General features: G+C 39.3%; 1 pseudogene; it reads left to right on the top strand.

The window, feature by feature from the left end:
• The first annotated feature begins 4,718 nt into the window (after nucleotides 1–4,718).
• Nucleotides 4,719–6,859, top strand: LOC145117485 (uncharacterized; annotated as a pseudogene).
• Nucleotides 6,860–24,012: the final 17,153 nt, after the last annotated feature.

The following is a 24,012-nucleotide window of genomic DNA, read 5'->3' as shown; positions in this document are numbered from 1 at the left end:
TTGAAATGATGGGTGCATGGAAACATGAGAGTTTATGGATGTATGTTGTGTATTTTGCATGTAGGACTAATGATTATTAGTGAGGTGGCACCTCACTAATCACTCTTGCATTATACATTTTTTTTACTCATTAGGCCGAGAATGGGCCTAGAGATATGAAGAGAATGATGTTGGGCTTAACTTCTTAGCTTTGATCGAATTTCTTACGCCCATAATTACTTTTCGGCCCATTGGGCTTCTTTGGATGGTTCACGGCCCAATTAGCATGAGAGAATGGGTTTTATGGCCCATTAAAGCTAATTAGGTTAGTTATGGCCCAATAAGGCTTATTGGAGTAGTTTATTCCATTTTAGGCCCAATATGGCCCAAATGTTAAATCTCATGAAGGTGGGTAAAATTGGAGCCCAATTAAGAGTTCTAAGCCTAAACTAGTCAAATTGGAGACTTATTGGTCCATTAGGCCCAATAAGAAAATCCTAGTCTATATTGGACTTAAACCGGGATTTTTAGGGTTTCCAATCTTTTGTTGACTATTTGAAGTGTTTGTATAGAGTGTTTGATGGAATTTTGGTGTCATTGAATGAACACATGCATGTTTTCAAGTTTTTGGTTACAAATGTTATCATCATTATTGTTACAAAAGCATAGAATTCCTAGTTGTGACACTTACACACATATATATATATATATATATATATATATATATATATATATATATATATATATAAGTATTCTAATTGCTTAGATGCTATGTGTGCTATCTTTATGTGTTTAATACGTACGTGTAACATGATATAGTTATTACTTGGTTAAACTACCTATACTTTATCATACTTAATAATAAGATTGGGTAGTAATGGGTCGTGTGAGATAATAAACGAGAGGCCATGCTAGAGTCGTGTGAGATAGTAGTTGTGATAGATTAGTGAGAACTGTGCAAATAATAAGTCGTGTCTTCCTTGTCTATCCCAAGTACTATTGTACTGTCGTGCTAAACCAAAGTATTGTTGTATTGCCTATCCAAAGTACCAATGTATTGTTGTGTTGTCGTGTTTACCCAAAGTATTATCATACTGTCGTGCCTGATCATCTAAGAATTATAGTTGAGTGCTGGTAAAGGTCCTTTAAGAGAGATCCCTTGAGATCATCATATTAGGATTAGTAAGTGAGAATAACGTGAGTGGATTAATTTAGTTATTTGAATGCCAAAAAATATATAATTAAATATTATAATATTGTGGGTTGAAAACCTTATGTATCTCACCAGGTTTTCAAACCTGACTCACTCAGTTTATTTGCATCACAAGTAATTATATATGGATAATGATGTATGTATCTGCCAAGAGATTCATGGAGATGTAGATCGTTAGTGTAATGAAACGTAGTAAGTTTTCGTTTATGCTTATGTTTCTTGTATCAATTATGACATCTCGAGTTTTGAAAATATAAATGAAAAACATTTCTTCTGAAATGCCTTGATTTAATATCATATCATATCAAGCATATTTTGGGACCAATTCCGCATTAACAAACGTTTTAAATAAGCATAAATAAAGTTTTTAAAATGACCGTAAACTTGGAGATGCCACACTCTCACCATTATTTTATTTTCCCATAACCTTTCACTACCCGATATAGTTTAAATATGATAAAATAAATATAGCATTAAAATCATATTATATTATTGCAACTAGCACAAATATCCATAACACGAATAATAGGCACACATAGAATTTAATTATCTGAATACTTCATATTTATGTGTAAGATGAAAGTGACTATACACTCACTTGCTAAAAGTGGATGATTGGTGATTTGGACAACACTTCGCTTAACACCTTAGCTTTTCCTTTTGAAAGACCTAGGTATAAATATCACTAAGTCTTAGTCTTTATTTCGTAATTATTGTGGCTATAATGACGATAATTTAGATTCATCAATAATCCCGATGAATACTGATCTATAGCTGATAAAGAGCAACTAGGTAAGATCATATTGGAGGTAGGATCCATTTGGTATACAGAGTATACTGTTTGGAAATTTCACTTTAAACACCTCATTAAATCTAGCTTAGACATCACCCTCGTACGTAGATCACTCAGTATTATGACATGAAATTACTGATAAATCTTGTTTATAAGTTCATAATAACGATAATGAACTTAAACATAAGTCACACTTAAAGTAAACCAAATGCAGCTTAACTTACAGAGATTTCTAGCGAAAACCGAAAAGTTCACATACATAACTTCGACCTGAAAACTTCTATATCTTCGACAATTCAGGGCTCCACTAAAACTTTCTAAAATCTAGGGAAAATCGAGCTAAATTTCCAGAGAAAATGCAGAAAGAGATTGTTGAAGGTGTGAGGATATGAGGAATTGTGGCCAACAATTTATAGCCAAATTTGGTGAAGGCGCGTCGCGCCATTAAGGCAACGTCATTCCTCCTGTCTTCTGCCACGTGTCGTAATTCGGGTGGGCCACATTGCCCCTACGCGCTGCGCTTCTCGAAAAACTTCAAAAAATCGTATATTTCTCATATGAGATTCGTTTTCGACGTTCTTTATATCCACACGTAGCTATCGACGAGTACTATAACTTTCATTTAGACTTCATCGGCTAATTCGCACTTTATTTTTAATTTCATATTTTTAAATGGTTTAGACTGCTAAAACCCGTATAAAAATCATAACTCTTTCATACGAATTCTGTTCTCGACTGTCTTTATATCGATAGAATCCTATTCATGTTATCTTGAACTCTCGTTTAGATTGTTTCGGCTAACAATCAACCGATTTGAATATCAATTTCTGTGTTGTCACAATTACACTGAAACTTTGAAAAGTCACAACTTCCTCATACAAAGTCAGATTTGGACGGTTTGTATATGCGCGAGTTCGTTTTTACGATTACTACGACTTTCGTTTAGATTACTTACGCTAATAAGCATCCTATCTCCGGATAGGGTTGAACACGAAAGTTCAAACGATCATAACTCCTTCATACGAAGTTATATTTAGGCGTTCTTTATATGTACGAAATGTACAGAATCACCATCATGACTACTACAACTTTTGCCTTTAGATTATTTGGTCTAAATAATCTTTTATTTTCGACGTTTATTTTAGCCATATTTATTAATTTTAAAATACATTTATATACTAACATTATATACACATAACACGCATCATTGATTCATAAAAAGATTACAATCGTTAACCAACGAAATTTATATGAGATTAAGATACATAATTTAAGAATATATTAAAAAGATTATACTTTTTTGCAAACCTTATCCAACAAAATTTATCTCGACCCTTTTATAAACTTTGGAAATAGAGGACAATAAAAAGTAGTTGGTAGCATAGTGAAATCAGTTGAATCCTTTTGGAAAATTGCACCAAAATGACAAAAAAAAAATCCTACTATGCCAACCACTTCTAAAAGTTTTACCTCATGTTTGTAAACCATTTTTTAAAAGTTTGCTGAAATTCAAAGATTTTAATTTTTTTTAACTCGAATTATAGAAAAAAGAAGTTTTGTTTAAAAAAATATAAATTTAAAACTTTTATTTTAGAACAGCAAGTTTTTAATCAAATACAACTTTGAATAGTTTTTAAAGAAAAGTCTAAAAGTTAATATTTATTAGGTTATTCTCTTTCAAAAAAAAAAAAAAACTATTAGGTTGTTATTAAATAACTCATTTTAAATAATTTTATATATTTTTAAAACTTATAATTACTCTACCAAATACTTCTACAATAAATAAAAACTAAAATTAACCGGCTTTATTATAAAATATATCCTTAACCTTTTAAATTCCAACTATGTTGGCTTATGGATTCTTCCCTTATAATTGCTTAAACCTAATTTATGAAATATGTTAATATCATAAATCGTTAATTTTTACAAAAAAAAAAAAAAATAAGCTAAAACACTAAGTTTTTTTTCCAAAATTAATAAAAAAATATGAGCTTTTTTTAAAGCTATAAATTTCGCACACCCTCGCGAAAAATCGTTGTTGAGGTTTGAGAAATAAAAAATGTCGTTATTTTCAATTTTGTTGGTCCAGACAATCATATTTCAAGAGAGGCCTGTGGAAAAAAAATTAGGTATGTTTTTTTTTTTACAAACTACATAAGATTTTATTAATTTACTGTTTAGCTAATATAATTTGAACAATTTCCACGTTTAGAGCCTACATATTCTTGAAGCCTATTTTTTTTGTCATTAAAAATTTGACTATTTTATCTTGCTAAATAAAGCTTACATAGTTTTAACGGCTAAATTCGGAAAAAAAATTATTTAGACGATTAAATCGAAAAACCATAATAAAATTAAAAATTATATTTCTTATAATAAAATTAAAATAAAAAATCGTCTCCGTCATAGTTTTATCACTTATTAAATTGTAGAATAGCCGTTCAAAAAAAAAATTGTGCAATAAATAAATATTCATTTTGTTTTTAATGGATAGTACTACTAGTGGGGTTTGTGCTTCCAAGGGAGAATAGTTTAGCTGGAGATGTGGGGTAGAATCAGGGGGGAGAGGATCTTGCTTCCACAACCATACTCCATACTGATGACCAACGTGGCGCAATCTCATCCGTTGTTTTCTGCTGCCTTAGGATCCTTACTCCGAGTACACGTGCGGCCTTCTTTGCTTTACCTTCTTTTCTATCCTTGCTTCCATGCATGGATTTCTCCAATCGTCCTCCAAATTTAGCTCTCTCTCTTCTCTCTCTCTCTCTCTCTCTCTCTCTCTCTCTCTCTCTCTCTCTCTCTCTCTCTCTCTCTCTCTCATATACTTTTAGAGAGAAAGAAACCCATGAATCTTTAGAGAGAGAGAGAGAAAGAGAGAGAAACAGAGTGTGACTGTGAGTGTAAACCACTTCTTTCCTTTAATTTCTCTTTGCTTCTTCTTCGCCATCATTAGCAACAAAGGTAACCGACCCATCATCCCCCTTTTATTTAACTTCCATTCTCAACAAACCAACCAAATACCTTCTACTCCATACTAGCTACCTTCAATCATCTTCTTCATCAAGAATTAATACCATGAAATGCCAGATGCGTTCTTCGTTCTTCGTTTTTCACTTCAATCTTGAAGGATTCTGATTTCTGCATACGCACTCCCGATCTGAGCTTTCGGTCTTGTTACTTCCTCAATATAATTCACAGTTTTCGTTTTGGCTCTGTTCTTGAATTTGATCTGAATTTCGTATATTCGATCAGAATTTAATGGAAGAGATTGATCAGGAATCGATGAAACACTTGTGTAAATACTGCAACAAGAGCTTCCCTTGTGGAAGATCTTTGGGGGGTCACATGAGGTCTCATGTAATCAGCTCCACCAATCACCATCATCATCATCAGGTCGGGAACAAAACTTGTTCGACTGTTCTCGATAAACTCTGTAAAGAATGTGGAAAAGGGTTTCAATCGTGGAAGGCTTTGTTTGGGCATATGAAATGTCACTCGATCAAACTCTTAAACAACAAGAACAAGAATATTGCAAGTCTGAATCGAGATTCTTGGATTAGCAATTCAGATTATGAGAATTCAGATGCCAAAAATCGTCAAATAAAGAGATCGAGAAACAGACGAAACAAAAGGTATATAGTCGCTTCTAATGCAACTGCAATAATCACAACAGTGTCATCTTCAATTTCTTTGAATGCTAATAGTAATCAAATTAGTAGTAATAATGCTTCAACAAGTATGGTGTCCGAAATCCAACAAGAACCAGAAACAGATGTTGCTATATCTTTGATGATGCTTTCTAGAGATTTGGGGAAATGGGGTAATGAATTTGAATCGATCGATCACTATAATTCCTCTGTTTTGGTAAATTTGAGTAAAGATTTGATTGGTAATGGTTCCAAGATGACGAAATTAGCAGAAACTCAAGTTGGTTTTGAATTTCTTGGAAGATCTGAGGTACGTTTGATAAAACATGACAAATTGGATTCAGGTTTAGGTGAATTTGAGGATTCAAGTAAGAGAAAGTTCGAGTGTGTTACTTGCAACAAGAGTTTTCATTCTTATCAAGCACTCGGTGGGCATAAAGCAAGTCACAGGAAGCTAAAGGGAGATTTTGATTCGAAAATCCAAAACGAAAACAAACCCGTGTTAGATCACGATCAAACAATCAAAGGGTTTGATCCAAAAACATCTAAAAGGTCATCAAGAATTATCAACTTTCGATCTTGGTGTTGGTGTTGGTTGTTTGAAGAAGAAAAAAGTGGTGTTGGGAGCACATGAGTGTCCAATTTGCTTAAAGATGTTTTCTTCAGGCCAAGCTTTAGGTGGCCACAAAAGATCACACTTGATTTCCGAAGCTAAAATGAATAAAGAAAACACGAATGTGATCAAGAAACCCAATGACCTCTTTTGTGAAACTCGAAGGTTTCTTGATCTCAACATGCCTCCTGAAGACGAAGAAGAAGAAGAGATGGTTATGAGCAGTAGTACGACAGAGTACAAGTCATACTTCTGGGAAGATGGAAGTAACCACCATAACCGTGAATCAACGCTACTAGGCTCGCTAAAACAAAGATAATGGAGTAATGGTGGTTCTAAAGGTCATTTCAAGAGTGTACATATTCATTCATTCTTTACAACACACACACACACACACTTATATCCATAAGTCAAAATTTTACATTTTTGTGCTTATAGACTACATTGGTTTCATGAAGAAGGCAGAAAACTCCCCAAGATTTCTTGTGAAAGAGTTTTGAGTTAGCAAATAAATAAAAAGTTACTGTTTTTGCAAGTTGAATGATGTTCATGTGTATTATATGATTATATTTTATGGTCAGTTAATAATAGCTAAATTTGTATGTAAAATGAATGTATCTATTCAAATTCTATATTAGAAGATGTATTTATTTATTAAATGTTTGAATGATTTTGTTATAAGTTTGTTTCTCTTCCGTAACTTGTGACTAAGCCTCATTTAATATTGGAAAAATACATTTTATGACTTTTTTTTTTTTTTGCTCAATGTAAATTGGTTATAGAATGAGTTCAAATTCAATTGTAATGTCAAATCTGCCTTGTTTCACAATTTATTACAAAACAATTGGACGAACCTAATAAAAAGATGCAAGTGGTAGACAAACTCACAACAATAAATACGTCTTGTGTGTTTTAAAGTTCATTGTATCTTTCACATATTCATAAAACTAATATTAAATGCAAAAAGAAAAAAAGAAGAAAAAAAAAAAAAAAAAAAAGAGGCTACCTAGGTCCGCCTTGTTCATAAATCATAATAATAGTCTTAACATGTTAGGATCGATGTTTGTTGTGGACATGGGAGGTGAGGAGTTGTTATAGGGATTTAAGGATGTGCCCAAAATGTTGTTTGGTCACCTAGCATAAAGAGTTAGACAATAAATGTCTTGTTTGTTGATACCTAAATTTTTGTTTTTTAATCTTTTTACACGAAGAACATGATTCCAAGTTTTATTTTATAGAATTACACAATTGATAAAATTGTTCTTTTTCTTCCAAAAAAACTACCAACAAAAATATAAAAAATGGAACATTAGAACTTGTGTTTGATAATTGAACATTTTAACTTGGCTAAAATATAAAACCAATATTATATTTTTCAAGTCATATACAATCATTTTTAAATAGATTATAATTTCTGATAGCATAAATAACTAAATATTATGAAATATTATGTTTTGTGCACCTTATATTAAAAATACAATATCATTGTTGGAAAAAAAAAACATATATCAAGGATGGGGGAGTAGTGCTGCTCCTACGGAGCTCCATCTCAACCTACCATTTTCTTTTTCCAAGCAAGAGGAATTGGAAAATAAAATGATGAGAGAAGGGGGCAAAAGACGAAGAGAGTGTTGTGAGATAAGAGGAGGATAGAGACTTGGAAAAGGGTACCAAGCTTCTTTATATTTTGTCATGCCACATGCACTGCTGGCCCTGTGGAAAATACCTAATACTCGAATTACCCGTTCGATTTTTTCGGGTATCGGGTAAATCGGGTATCGGGTTAATTTTTCGGACAATCGGGTAACCCAATTTTTTTTTAGGTTGGGTATAGGGTACGTTTGTTGGGTTTCGGGTATACCCGAATTACCTGAATTATTTTAAAAATTCATTTTTTTTGTTTTTTTTTTTTCGTAGAGCTTGTACTAGTTTTTCTTGTAACTAACAAACTCATTATTTTGACAAAACTTAAGAACATGACAAAACTTATGGCTACAATTATCTTAAACATTTTAAACTTTTAAACTAAGATCTTTAAGTATTTGTTTTTTAACATCTTATTATATTAGATTAAGTTGTTAAAAGATTACTTGATATCTCAAGTATTATTGACTAAAAATTTTCAATGTTCAAAGTTTGAGTAACTTCGTTTATGCCTCGTTTGTTTATATAAACAAGACTAATAGAGCACGACATATTTATTTCATTAAATTTATTTTCAGGTGTCATTCAAAAAAAATTTATATATTTCGGGTAATACCTGAATTACCCAACCCGACCCATTGCCCAAATTACCCGAATTTAATTTGGTGGGGTAACGAGTATTTTTTTTAACATTAAAAACTCAAATTACCGACCCGAATTACCCGAAACCCGAAAAAATTACCCGATCAACACCCCTATGCAGTGTCATGGGCGGTGTTTGTCATGTCACACATGCTCGACATATACATTATAATGATTATACATTGCCGAGCTCCGGCCTAAGACTTTTGAATTTGTAGAAGTTATCCGAAACATATATGTTTTTTTATCATAAAATACATTAAAAAAAAATACGTAAACACTAGTTCTTGTACAATTTAGATTCGTTATCCAACTTTTAAACAACTAAATACATAGATTGTGACGGAGCCAGGTCCGAAGGATTAAGCTGATACTTAAATACTTAATATATCTACTTAATATGTTCAAATTAAGCATTTTCTCACCTTTTTAAAACTGACATTGTAAGGGGCTGTTTGGCAGGATCTGAATTTTTAAGATCTGAATTATTAAGAGGTCTGAATTTCTAAGAGGGTCTGAAAATTTAAGAGCTGAATGTTTAACATGCTGTTTGGTTGGGACCTCTGAATTGTTGTGCTGAATTATTAAAATGACCATTTTACCCTTCTGTTTTATTTTTTATTGAATTCAACTGTTTATTTAGAAAATAACCTAATAAATTTATTAAATATGTATTAAAAAAAATATAAACACCATATAAAATCCAAATTTAGCATAAATCAAAATTAAACACAAATCCAAATCAAACATAAATATTTTTAAATCCATAAAATCATACTAAAATCCAAATAAAATCCTACAAATTTAATTTCACCCCAATTGATTCGCAATCTGGTCACGCAAATTATTCATGTATTCATTCCCTTGTGAACCCCATTCCATATCATGTACGTTTTCGCCATCATTCTCTCCCCCTTGTGCTTGAGCATTGTTCTCCTCGAACGCCATAAATAACTCATCATGAATATCGCATTTCCTTATGAAATTGTGGACTGCAAAACAAGCAACGACTATATCTCTTTGCACTGAAAAAGGAAAAGGAGCCATTCGCTTTAGGATTGGGAATCTCGCCTTCAAAACACCGTAAGCACGTTCAATAACATTTCTGAGTTGCGCATGTGCATGATTGAATTTTTCTTCCTTAGTTAACGCACGTCGCCGTCGATAATCGGCTAACCAATACCTCATGTTGCGGTAAGGAGTCATAAATCCACGAGTGTTGGTGTATGCAGCATCGCAAAGGTAATATTTATCTATACACATGAGTGAAGGAAGTATTATATATAGAAATTTAAAATTGTATTTTAGAATAAATTTAAAAAGAATTACAAACCTGGAGGAGGGAACGGAAAGCCTGAAGTCGGGTTACATGCAACTTCTTTCAAAACTCGTGAATCATGTGTTATACCCTCCCAACCGGCCCATACGAATGTGAATATCATATCAAAATCACAAATTCCTAAAACATTTTGAAAGCATTCACCTTTTCCTCTTCCCCTGTAGCGAGTTTGTTGATCAGCAGGCACGACTGCATGTACAAGAGTTCCATCTAACGCACCTATTGCTCCAGGAAAGATTTCTTTTAGCCTACGATGTCTCTCTGAGGAATTCACTGTTGCATTAGAATTCGTTGGCACTATAACTTCTTTTGCAAAAATCATCATTGCATTTAGCACCTCATGAAAGCATCTATGAACTGTTTCTGTGGAGTGTTGAAACCTTCGTTTGATAATCCTGAACTGTTTATTATGTGCTATAGTTGTCAAGAACATAGCCATCTTTTCTTCAACGCTTATATGCCTACTACTTTGCAACCAATTGTTTCGTCTAAAATGATTGCATAAAAGTACATACGCTTCACGTGAAAGACGCATCAGCTCATGACATTGTGTAGAAGTTCCATGTAGCAATTCTTGTGTATGTTGATGACCGCTCATTTCCGAATCATTATCAATTGCCCTTCCAATTCTATTGGATGCTAGATTCAACCAATAGCAACATAGTAAAAGGAAAAATGCAATTTCTTCATCCGAATCCATAAGCAATCTGTTATTTTGAAAATACATAACAATTATATTAACAACATATAACTTAAAAATTCTGAACAAAACATCACCTCATTCATGTCATATAAAACTCAAGTAATCCAAACCAAACCAAACATCAAGTAATCCAAAAAACCATCTAGTTCAAACCACACATCAAGTAATCCAAAAAACCCAAGTAATCCAAACCAAACATCTAGTTATAAAAAAAACATCAAAACATTCAAAACATCTACTTAGAGAAACATTCCATAATGTGCTCCAACAGTCTTGACCCAATTCTCACAAATAGTTGGATCAATGGTTAACCACACGTGCCTCTTATCCGCACCTTCACCAAAAAGAGCAACAGCAGTAGTGTATCTTGGATCAAATATTCCCCATCCTAACTTCTCCAACTTTTCCATACACGCATCCAAATTTGAAGAAGTATGTTTTTCCACAAATATTTTAGCAACTGTGGCAATATCTTCCCCGATTTCAAGCAATCTCGAATTCGATGCATCTTTACCCTTATCTTTACTTTTATTTTGACTCTTTGTCGTATCTGTAGTCTTTTGTTTTTTTGATTGAGCGGATGACTCGTCACTGAGACCTACAGTTTCTTGTTGAGTGCAATCGATGTCATCAAAGTCATGCAAACTATAGTGGCTTGACTCTTGAGTAGGACGGGGAAGGGTAGAAGTTGGTCCCCAACTATGAATGCATGTCGCAGTCGCGCCTTCAAACAATTGTGTACAAAGGTCGGGGAAGGGTAGTGACGCTCTTCTCAAACTTTCAACATGTTTGTTCGACTGCTTGAAAATTATTATATTAGATTATTAAAGCCTAATAATAATTTTTTATTATAAAAATGCAAAATACCTTCATTTCTAGTTGCCATTCTTCTTCTGAAAGATTAAAGGTGTTGGTTACAGGATTATAAACATTCCCGGTTTTGTTTTTTAGCTTCAACCAAGCTGAAAACTTTGACTTTAAGTAATCGTAGCGATTCTTCATTTGCTTTTGGTCCACAAAGAAATTATGTTCTTTTGCTAATTTTTCTGCTACAATCCTCCAAGAGAGTGCTTTCAAACTACCCCCTTCCCTACCATTAACTGTAATTTCTTCCAAACATGCTTCCAAAAAAGCTTTTTCAATAGCTTCTACCTTCCAACTAATCCTAGGCTTCTTTTGTGACATGTCTAGTATCATTTCAATAACAAATCAGCATATAACAACACAAATCAGCACATAACAATATAAATCAGCACATAACAGCAACAATTAAGGCATAAACAACAAAAAATTAACGCATAATCAGCACATAACAGCAACAATTAACGCATAAACAGCAAAATAACAACAACAATTAACGCATAAACAGCAACAATTAACGCATAAACAGCAAAATAACAGCAACAATTAACGCATAAACAGCAACAATTAACGCATAAACAGCAAAATAACAGCAACAATTAACGCATAAACAGCAAAAATTAACGCATAATCAGCACATAACAATAACAATTAACGCATAAACAACAAACATTAACGCAAAATCAGCACATAATAGCACAAATGAGCACATAACAGCACAAATGAGCACATAACAACACAAATCATCACAAATCAGCAACATATTTCAATAAATGAACAACATATTCCAGCATTACAACATATTTTAGAAATCAACTACAAATCAAGTCTCATATTTCAGCAATCAACATAATTTAAGTAATCAATCAAGGTATTTCAGATTATAAATATCACATACAAAAAAAACAGCAATAGATTTTGAAGAACAACAGGGGAAACGAGAAAAAACACATCAGAAAAAAAAACAAACAACGAGGGATGATGTCTTCCCCGATTTCAAGCAACATCAGAAAAAAAACGAGAAAAAAAGAGGAGAAAAGAGAAGGAAAACAAACCTGATGTCGATGTTGTTGCTGGAGTCGGCAATGGCGAGGGCTGCGGCGGTAGGAGATGGCGATAGGGAGGGCTGCGACGGCGGCAGGAGATGGCAATAGGGGGGACGTTCTTGGTGGCGAGAGTATCAAGGCTGGAACTGGAAGCTAGAGACGCAGGAAGCGAGAGAAGCAGGAAGCGAGAGAAGCAGCCGAACACAAAAAGATTAGGGCGATTTTTTTTAATTTCAGATGGGCTTCCAAGTCTGAATCGGTAAGGGATAAAATTCAGATTAAGAGCCCGAAATAAGATGTAAACAAACGGTCTGAATCTTACCGATTCAGACCTACCCCTTATTAAGTGGTATTAAGATGCAAACAAACGGGGCCTAAATATATGAACTTTATTGGAAAACTCCCGCTAAAAACAGATAGAAAATTAAAAGAACAAAAACACAAAGAAAAAGGGAAATTAAGTATACTAACTTGTATAAATGAGTTTTTTTTTTTTTTTTAATAATCACTTTCTTCTTAATGCCTCGTTCCGAGCTATTATTTATACTAGTTGTGAGACCAATGTATTACATGCGTTAATTAAAAAAACTAAATATAAAGATCAAAATTTTTGAAAACTTTGAATTTATAAAAAAAAAATAAATAAATAATGTATTATTATAATGAAAATATTTTTTATCTTTTAAATTTAAACAAGTAATTTAAATAAATAAACAAAAGAATTTAATTAGCTTTAATTTTGAAAATTTTGAAATTAAAAGGTAAATTGATTAATGAAATTGATATCCATTTATTACTATATTTATTACAATTATTACATTAAAATATTATGTGAATTTAATAAAATAGAAAACTCATAAAATGACATGTGGAAAAAAATTAATTCAAAATAACCATAAAATGACATTTGCCAAAATTGAATGTGTGTGACAAGTGACAAAAAAAATCTTCATTTATTAGAGTAGATTCCAGAGTTTTTTTTTTTTAAATTTTTCTCAAAGAATGTTTTATTTCGAATGCTCCATTCCGGCGTTTATCTTCAAATTCCGGAGTCTTTTTTTTTGAAAATATATCATCATTTATATCTGAAATGTCTATTTCGAAGTGTTTAATGACATTGTTGTTTAATGAAATGTATGATTTTATGCATTAATATCATCATGGGGGACGTTGAGGGAGGTCAAAGTGGGCAGTCGCAGAGAGCCCAATTTTTTGGGGGTGCCAATATTTTGGTCTATCAAGACCGCCATGATGGAGTATTTTGATGACAGATACGCAACCATTGGTGAGACTGCGGCTACTGCAGCCTCTGCAGCCGTGGCAGCTGCAGGTCGGGGACAGGGCGAGCTTTTCAGTATCTGGACTTCGATAACACGAAGCCCCCGACTTTTGATGGGATTCAGGACCCGATTGTAGCCATGAGGTGGTTGTCTGACGTGGAGGGATGTTTCTTCACGTGCTCATGTCCTACTGACCAGAAGGTCAGGTGTGCTCTGAACCTGCTGAGGTCCGGAGCCAAGGACTGGTAGAGGTTGATGACGGGGTCGTATACAGATGATCAGAGGGTTGCGGTTACTTGGGAGCAGTTCAGGGATATGTTTCGCGCTCGCTACATTCCACGGGTTGAGCGTGAGCGGCTGGCACAATAGTTTTTGGATTTGAGACAGGATGCGGAGTCGGTGACGAAGATCACCCGTATGTTCATAGAGAGGGCGATGTTCTGCCCAGAGTTTGCTTCCGAGCAGGCTCAGATGACACGTTATCTGAGCATGCTCAAGACTGACATCTGACGGTTTGTTGCTACCCAACGATGTGATACGCTACTGGAGTTACAGGAGGCCGCTAGGCGGCGTGAGCTTGAGATTAAGTTACAGTTGCGAGAACAGAGGCAGGCCCCAGCGCAGTTACAGCTGGCGCCGAAGCGGTCTAAGACCGCCGATTCTAGGTCTGGAGGCCATCGTGGTCGCAGTTGTGGGAAGTGCGAGAAGGTTCATTCTGGAGTATGTCGATCGAGTAGTGGATGCCACAAATGTGGCAAGGAGGGGCACTTCGCGAGGGACTGCCGCCAGTCCGCCCCTACTCCGGATATGAGGATCTGTTATCATTGTCATCAGGTTGGTCACGTGAAGACCAACTGTCCGGTACTTGTCGCCTAGCCGGCGCAGGCTCCCGCACCGGCTACTTTACGGATCACTAACAGGAGTCAGGGTAGAGCAGGGTCCCCGAGGGCCCAGGGACGCGCCTTCCAGCTTACAGCCGAGGAGGCCAGGGTCTTGTTGTTATAATTGTCATTTGGTTGCTGGTATGTTTCTATCCTTTATCTTGCTGATTATAATTGTTTTATGCTTATATGTGTTGTACCATGTTAGGTACATTCTTAGTGAACTCCTTACCTGCTTTGGTATTATTTGACTCCGGGGCGAGTCAGTCTTTTGTATCTCGGTCGTTCAGTAGGGATTTCGGGTTACCTGTAAGAGAGCTAAAGTATCCGTTGCGAGTCTCCATCGCCAACAAACACGGGATTTCTGCTTCTTCGGTCTATCGGGGCTGTTTTTTAGAGATCTTCGGGGTATCTTTCTCGATAGACCTGATACTGATTCCCATGGGGGATGTATGTGTGATTGTAGGTATGGACTGGTTGAGTCGCTTCGGTGCATTGATCGACTGCGAGGGTCAGCGGTAGGTAGTTCGAACCCCAAGTGGGGGAGAACTGGTTATCTTCAGCGAAGGCACCAGGTTGGGTTCAGGGTTGTGCTCAGCCGCCAGGGCTCGACAGTATATTCAGCACGGGTGTGCGGATTATCTAGCGTATGTGGTGGATACACGGGTCATGGATCAGACCTCGATTTCAGAGGTTCCAGTAGTCAGGGAGTTCGCTGACGTGTTTCCGGAGGAGTTACCCGGAGTGCCTCCGGAGAGGCAGGTCGAGTTCAGGATCGACCTTGTGCCAGGTGCGGCCCTTATCGCCAATGCGTCGTACCGCTTGGAACCACCTGAGATGCAAGAGCTGCTAGGCAAGCAGTTCATTCGTCCGAGCAGTTCTCCGTGGGGAGCACTGATACTCTTCGTCAAGAAGAATGATGGTTCACACCAGATGTGCATTGACTACCAGGAGTTGAACAAGTTGACGGTGAAGAACCGTTATACACTACCACGGATCGATGATCTCTTTGATCAGTTACAAGGAGCATCTTGGTTCTCCAAGATTGATTTGAGGTTCGGGTACCATCACGTCAGGGTATGGGAGGAGGACGTAGAGAAGACCGCGTTTCGGACTCGTTATGGACACTACGAGTTCGTGGCGATGCCGTTTGGGCTTACCAACGCGCCAACTATATTTATGAACCTGATGAATCGGGTTTGCAGACCGATGCTCGATCGCTCAGTCATTATGTTTATAGATGACATCTTGGTGTATTCCAAGACCAGGGAGCAACATGAGGAGCATCTTCGGGAGTTATTGGGAGTCTTGAGACGAGAACGGCTTTATGCCAAGTTCTCGAAGTGCGAGTTCTGGTTACGAGAGGTTCAGTTCTTTGGACATCTCGTTAACCAGAAGGGGTTATTGGTCGATCCGGCCAAGATTGAGGCTGATGTGACTTCGGCTCCGACCACCTGCTCTGAGGATGTGATTCTACGCCGGAGACAGATCTGCGAGGTCACAACAGACAAGGCCGTTAGAGCCGCCCCAGGGACTGTGCCCCGGGAGCGGACTACGACGATCAAGTTAGATCAGTTGATAGATCTGAGATGGTCCTTCATAGCTGGAGAGAACCATCTTGGTGCTGGTGGTGGTGTATGGTGGCTGACGGCGGCGGGTGGCAGCTGAGCCACCCGGCCGGAGTATAGTGGCGGCTGAGCCATGGGGGAAGATCTATGGTGGCGGATGAGCCAAAGGGAAGAGTCCTCTTTCATGGAGGAGGCACTATTCTATTTATAGTGGACAATTAGGTCAAAGGGAATTGGGTCAGGCCTTGGGCCATCCCAATTCAGGCCCAACTAGCAAGGAGCTGGGCATGGCCGCCCGGAGGCGCCGGGCAGGGCTGGCGGGCGCGCCCAGGCATGGCTGGCTGGCGCGCACTAGGAAAGGCTGGCAGGGAAGCGCCAGGCGAGGGAGCGTCGGGTCGGGCCGGCGGGAGAGTCCCCAGCAAGGCTGGCAAGGGAGTCCCCAGCAAGGATGACAAGGGAACGCCAGGCAGGGCTGGCAGGAGCGCACCAGGCCAGGCTGGCGCGCTAGAGCAGTCTAGGCCATGCTAATGGACCATATATCATCAAGTCCCCCCAGTCTTATGTTATTGGTACACGGCCAATGACATCGGACTGGACTTAGTCATATAAACCGTGCGTCGTCAAGTCCCCCTAGTCTGATACGATTGGGTTGCTGATAATCGGATCGGACTAGATAAAGCACCAATACATTAAATAATAGAGAGAACGACCAAAACTCACCCACTATTGCTGTGGGATTGTGCGATGAGCCAAATATTGCTTATGCAGCTTGAGCTGACTTGATACTCCTTTCTTGAGAGGAGTGCAAGCCGATCGGTGTGATGCAACGTAACTGTTCCTGCATAGTGTTGTACCGACTCTACTCCCCCCCCCCTTTTTTTAGAGGATGCGAGGAATGGAAACGATGGATGCATAGTTGCGGGAAATTGGGCGACATAGCTGCTGAAAAAGCTAGACCACACAAGTGCTAACAAAACTGGGTAGCGCGGCTGCCGAGAGCTGGGAGTCAAACAATGTAATTGCTGATAACAGGGCTTTGCGACTGCTGAGTTGGGTCGCATGGTCGCTGAGGTCTGGGCTGCGTGATTGCTAAGATCCAGGCGGCGCGACTGCTAAGAGCTGAGCAGTGAGACTTCCTGGAGCTGGTCAATACGGCTGCTGATAGGCTGTCAACATGGTTGCTGAGGGTCAATTCGAAATGTTTTATAAGTAGCAGTAGCGTACTACTCTTCTTCTTCCTTTTTTTCTTGAAAATGTCGCGTGAGTTCGCGTGGTCCAGACCTGGGTCACAACGAATTTTTTAGAAACTGGTTTATTGAGTGAAATCATACTACTTGAGTGTTGATAGGCCAATTTATTCTTGCCAAAACTGGGTCGTTTAACTGTTTTATAGGCAGCCCATATGACAAAATATGTGAGAAGCCCGAATCGGATGTTAGAGCCCACATATAATTGCAACCTGTTATGGTTTATTGAGTTTTAAGCCCAAATTCTTTTTTTTTGTTCGTGCTATCGAACGCCCATGGGTATCAAGTGTGAGCTGCTTCCTTTTGATTTCGTCTTACAACCGCCTTCCCCTCTTGCTCTCACGATCCATCTCAAGGGTACCACAAGGAAAAAAGAGACCGATGATTAGCGAATAGCCGACTGTAGAGAGATATCAGAGTAGAAGGCAGCAATCGGCCGCACTCTGGATTAGGCTGTCGTTGTCAGTGAGGCGCGAAGTGAGTCCCATCAGATGGGGACTGGCCGATGGTGCTTTGGTTCCCCATCGGGACTCGTGTAGGCGGAGGTCGGAGCGGCGACGGCTCAAGGAACTGTGGTGGGAAGTGAGAAACGGCGTCGGTGGTCACCGGACTGATGAAGAAGATTCGGGTGGGGCTCGGTTCCCCCCTTTTTCTTTGTTTTTCTCTGCTGACTTATCAGCTACTCTTCTCCCTTTCTTTAGCCTTTGCCGACCGGCGACTGTACATGGTTCGACTAATGGTGATTTGGTTGCAGGCGGCAATGATAGGTTGGATAGGGGGATCGACTGGAGATCTTGTAGTTCACAGAGTCTTTTTTTTGTGTGTGTTGGAGTTCGTCTGTGGAGGTGAACTGAAGCAATAGGCAGGGGCCGATGATTGTTTGGTTCCACTTGTCTGCGACGAACGAGAAACGGAGATGGGGGTTTATGGTTTTCTCCGGCGACAGCTGCTTCATGGGAGCTCTTGTGTCGGTTTACCGGAGACGACCGTCAAAGATGATCGAAATTCAAATGCCGGCGAGGTGGTTTCTATGACTACTGCCGGTTAGTCTAACCAGAAAGGATGAAGGCGAGCTCCCAAAATGGACCAAGGTGGGACCCGACTCTTTTGTCTTTTCTGCCATGTGAATGATTTCAAACCACGTGGGACCCCCTTAGCGCTGCTATTGCAGTGCTATAGCTAGCTGCCTTCTCTTTTCTTTTTTTGTCGGTTGAAAAGAAACATATTGTAACTGTAACATGTTTTTCTTTTTCTATGTATATGAACTCTTGATTTTTGTATGAATCTCTTTTTACACATCTGCACTTTTAGTAGAACTCCTCTCCAACTTCTTTTTTTTGTTTTTTTTGTTTTTGTTTTTTAAATTATGAACTAAAATGGTAAAACCATGGGGTAAAAAGTAACTTTTACCAATGTTTTCAAACTCCTAAAAGCCTCTTTTTTTTTTTGAAGGTTACTTAGGAACATATTAAGATATGAACAAAAACTTTTAAATATTTTTTGTGGATATATACAACCAACACAGCTGAGCTTACAAACAGCTGTTTCGGGAATGGAAGGTATAGACAGAAAATCTCTAGGTAAAATCGATTTACTTATAATATGGGCTAGAGATGTGTAAAAACTCATAAAAAATTTCTTTTCTTCTTAACTTGCTGAGAAACCTCAAGATATAAACAAAAACCGGGATCTGATGAGGTTCTCTCCTCATAAAACATTCTTTTCTTTTCAGCTTGCTCAACAAGCCATCAAAACATAAACAAAGAAAAAGATCTGAAAAGATTTTCGTTTCCTTTTCTAAACTTTTGAAGATAAACACCAAAAATGTGAACAGAGGAAAAGAACTCGATTTTTTTTGAAATGTACAAACGTCTCAGTTGTGCTTACAAACAGCTGATGCAAGTGGTAAAGTTGTTCATAGAAGAATCTTAACTAAAAACAATTTTATGATAATATATGGGCTCAAGATGGGATAAAAAAGTTTTTTTTTCTTGAAACTTACTGAACCAACCACAAAACATTAACAAAACAGACCTGAGAAGGTCTTGTTCATAGAAAATTATGAACCAAAAGATTTTCTTGCTAATCATGAACTAAAAATAGAATAAAAGCTTATAGATATATATTTTCTCCCCTCCTTGCTCCATAAATCATCAAAATAAACTGAAGTAGGGAAAAACCCACGAAACTTCTTTTTTTTTCAAACTTCTAAAGAAAACAACAAAAATTTCTTTTCATCTCAAGCTTGCTGAAGAAAACCCCAAGATATAACTTAAAAACGGATCTGATAGGGTTTTGTACAAGCTTGAAAGATGTTTGAATGAACAAAAACAAGAGCAAATCTACAGATCTGAAAAAATTCGTTTTCCTTCTTTAAACTTTGAAGGAAACACTAAATACACTCCTTTAATAGTGTTTTGCCAAGAAAATCATAAACTAAAGACGATTTCTTTTAGGAAAACAACTGGAGATGAGCTAAAACACCACGAAAATTCCGTTTCTTCTCATGTTACTTGATAAAACACCAAAATAAAAACGAAAATGGGTTAAGAACTCATAAGAGATTCTTTCTTCACTACTTGCTGAAGAGCCCATCAAGATATATATGAAAAATAGATCTGATAAAGTCTTTTAAAACTTGAGAGGTGCTCACATGAACTAAAAAGAAACATATTTAGATATCTAAGCAAAAAATGAGGCAGATCTGAAGATCTGAACGAAAAACTCAACAGGTCAAGAGATCTGAACGAAAACACATAAAAATTTCTTTTCTCTTCATCCTACTCGAGAAACCCCCAGAATATGAACCAACAAACGATTCTAAGAAGGTTTTTGCAAACTTGGGGAGTGTTTGAGTGAAGGAAATCATATAGATCCATAGATCTGAACTAAAAAACGTGATGGATCTACAGATCTGAAAGATTGTGAGGCTCATTTGGACAGATCTTATCAAGAAACAAGAAGATCTGAATAAATGAGGAGAGAAACGAACAGATCTAGGCAAACATGATGTGAAATACAACACATGCCTTTTCAGATCTGAGAGAAAACGAGCTTGAAACCAACTGAGGCTTTTGCTACTTCCTCGAATCTGGGATGGCGCCAAATGATACGACTTCGGCTCCAACCACGTGGTCGTGGGTTCGAGTCCCACGGATGGCGCCAAATGATGCGACTTCGGCTCCGACCACCTGCTCTGAGGATGTGCTTCTACGCCGGAGACAGATCTGCGAGGTCACAACAGACAAGGCCGTTAGAGCCACCCCAGGGACTGTGCCCCGGGAGCAGACTCCGACGATCAAGTTAGATCAGCTGATAGATCTGAGATGGTCCTATATAGCTGGAGAGAACCATCTTGGTGCTGGTGGCGGTGTATGGTGGCTGACGGCGGTGGGTGGCAGCTGAGCCACCCGGCCGGAGTATAGTGGCGACTGAGCCATGGGGGAAGATCTATGGTGGCGGATGAGCAAAAGGGAAGAGTCCTCTTTCATGGAGGAGGCACTATTCTATTTATAGTGGACAATTAGGTCAAGGGGAATTGGGTCAGGCCCAACTAGCAAGGAGCTGGGCAAGGCCGCCCGGAGGTGTCGGGCAGGGCTGGCGGGCGCGCCCAGGCATGGCTGGCTGGCGCGCACTAGGAAAGGCTGGTAGGGGAGCGCCAGGCGAGGGAGCGCCAGGCCGGGCCGGCGGGAGAGTCCCCAACAAGGCTGGCAAGGGAGTTCCCAGCAAGGCTGGCAAGGGAACGCCAGGCAGGGCTGGCAGGAGCACACCAGGCCAGGCTGGCGCGCTAGAGCAGTCTAGTCCATGCTAATGGACCATATATCATCAGAGGCCATTATGCAGTGGGAGGTTCCGAAATCTCCCTCGGATATCAGGATCTTCTTGGGATTGGCAGGGTACTACCGGAGATTCATACAAGATTTCTCCAATATTGCAGTACCCCTCACTCATCTGACGAGGAAGGTGGTGAATTTCCTGTGGGGCCCTGAGTAGCAGAGGGCATTTGAGACCCTCGGGCATCGACTTTGCGAGGCTCCAGTCTTGACTCTCCTGGAGGGAGTTGAGGATTTTGTAGTGTTCTATGATGCATCCATCACGGTACTGGGAGCGATCCTCATTCAGAAAGGACGGGTGATAGTCTACACATCGCGGCAGTTGAAGCCGCATGAGACGAGATACCCCACGCACGATTTGGAGTTGGGAGCGGTGGTATTCGCTCTCAAGATTTGGAGATATTATCTCTACGGGATCCGTTGTACCATATACACAGACCACAAGAGTCTGAGACACATCATGGATCAGCCGAACCTGAATATGAGGCAGCGCAAGTGGCTGGACGTAGTCAATGATTATGACTGCAAGATCCTTTACCATCCAGTTAAAGCAAACGTTGTGGCGGACGCTTTGAGCCACAAGTCGGCTGGATCCTCTACTCCAGCGATATGTATGAGGATATCAGTGGATTCTCCACTTGTGAGCTTGATCAGGGAAGCTCAGGCTGAGGGTATATGGCAGGAGAATTGGAAGCTTGAGCGGATTAGAGGCGAGATCACCCGATTTGTGCAGGACAGTTGGGGGTTATTGACCCGTTGCGAACGGGTCTGGGTTCTGATGTCTAGTGGGGTCAGAAAGATGGTGTTGGAGGAGGCTCACAAGTCTCGCTTCTCTATTCACCCAAGGGCCACCAAGATGTACCGGGATCTGAGTTTGAGTTACTGGTGGCCGTGCATGAAACGAGAGATCGCTTGGTATGTCGAGAGGTGCTTGACATGCAGGATGGTCAAGGCCGAGAACCAGATGCCGTATGGAAAGCTGCAGCCTCTAGAGATTCCCATGTGGAAATGGGAGCAGATCACGATGGACTTCATCACCAAATTGCCGAGAACGACAAAGGGTTTTGACGCTATATGGGTCATCATGGATCGATTGACCAAAAGTGCCCACTTTCTGCCCATTCGGGAGAGCTCATCGGCCGAGAAGCTAGCCGATGTGTATATATGCGAAATTGTCGCTCGTCATGGGGTTCTGGTCTCTATCGTTTCAGACCGTGATGTTCGGTTCACCTCCCGTTTCTAGTAGAAGTTCCATGAGGAACTGGGCACACGGCTGCATTTCAGTACAACTTATCATCCGCAGACAGACGGCCAGAGTGAGCGGACCATTCAGACCTCGAAGATATGTTGAGGGCATGCGTTATTGACTTTGGTGGGAGCTGGGACTCCTACCTACCCCTTGCAGAGTTCTCCTACAACAACAACTATCACTCCAACATAGGTGCTCCACCTTATGAGTTGTTGTATGGACGGAGATTCCGCACCCCATTCTGTTGGGGCGAGGTTGGTTATATGGTGATGGGTCGGACCGAGGTAGTTTTGCAGACTACCGAGATGATTCAGCAGATCAGACAGTGTTTGCAGACTGCTCAGAGTCGGCAGAAGAGCTACGTTGACCGACGTCGATCTGAGTTAGAGTTTTAGGTTGGTGACATGGTACTCCTGAAGGTCTCACCCTGGAAGGGTGTGATTCGCTTCAGGAAGAGGGGGAAGTTGGGTCCCCGATACATCGGGCCATTCAGGATCATTGTCAGGGTTGGCAAACTGGCATATAGATTGGATCTCCCGGAGGAGCTTAGTCAGATCCACAACACTTTCCATGTTTCACAGTTGCGGAAGTGCATATTAGAGGAGGAGGCAGTGATGGCATTGGATGATATACAGGTCGACGAGCGCCTAAACTATATGGAGAGGCCAGTGGCCGTTCTGGAGAGGAAAGTGAAGGTTCTATGGAATAAGGAAGTACCTCTGGTAAAGGTACAATGGGAGCATCGGAGGGGATCCGAGTGGACTTGGGAGCCAGAGGCAGAGATGCAGGAGCACTATCCGGAGTTGTTCACCGCAGCAGACTTCGAGGACAAAGTCTAGTTCAAGTGGGGGAGAATTGTAACACCCCGACTCCCAGGTATAAATTTTACAGTTTTATATTCAGGTTTAAAGGCCTACTCGATGAGTTGGATGCCCCAACTCGTCGTGTAGAAACGGACATGGCCGCGCAACTTAAGGGACCTACTTATCGAGTTGAAGGACCCAACTCGACGAGTTGGAGCTGGAATATGAAACCCTAATTTTTAGGGTTTGCACCCTATTTAAAGGACCTTAAGTCCTTCCTCCCAGCCTCCTTACCACCCTTTCACGTCCAGAAGAAAACCCTGAGCGATCTAACCCCATTTTGAGTGTTTGTGAGGCTAAAAGAGTGTTTTGGTGCATTTGTTGAAGTAGCTTGAAGGTTGACAAGCTTGGAATGGGAAGGAGCATGTAGATCCAGTATCTATATCGTTTTGACTTCCATTTGAATGTAACAAGTTGTTACTTTGATCATTCTAGTGTTAGATCTCCTTATTCATGGGTTTAAGGCCATTTTTAGTATATTTGTGGGTCATTTCGGGTATTGGGCATGATCTGAAGTTGTAATTTCAGATCTGGACTTCTCTAAGTCCTCATAGTCATAAAGTTATTGAATTTATCATGCCTTGGCCCTTCTCTTTGGCTTAAAACTCTTC

The sequence above is a fragment of the Lactuca virosa genome, chromosome 5 (genome assembly GCF_052849685.1).
Source record: "Lactuca virosa cultivar CGN04683 chromosome 5, Lactuca_virosa_CGN04683_v6, whole genome shotgun sequence".
Lineage (NCBI taxonomy): Eukaryota > Viridiplantae > Streptophyta > Magnoliopsida > Asterales > Asteraceae > Lactuca > Lactuca virosa.
Note: the sequence above shows the minus strand (reverse complement) of the source record. Positions and strands in the feature narration are given on the sequence as shown.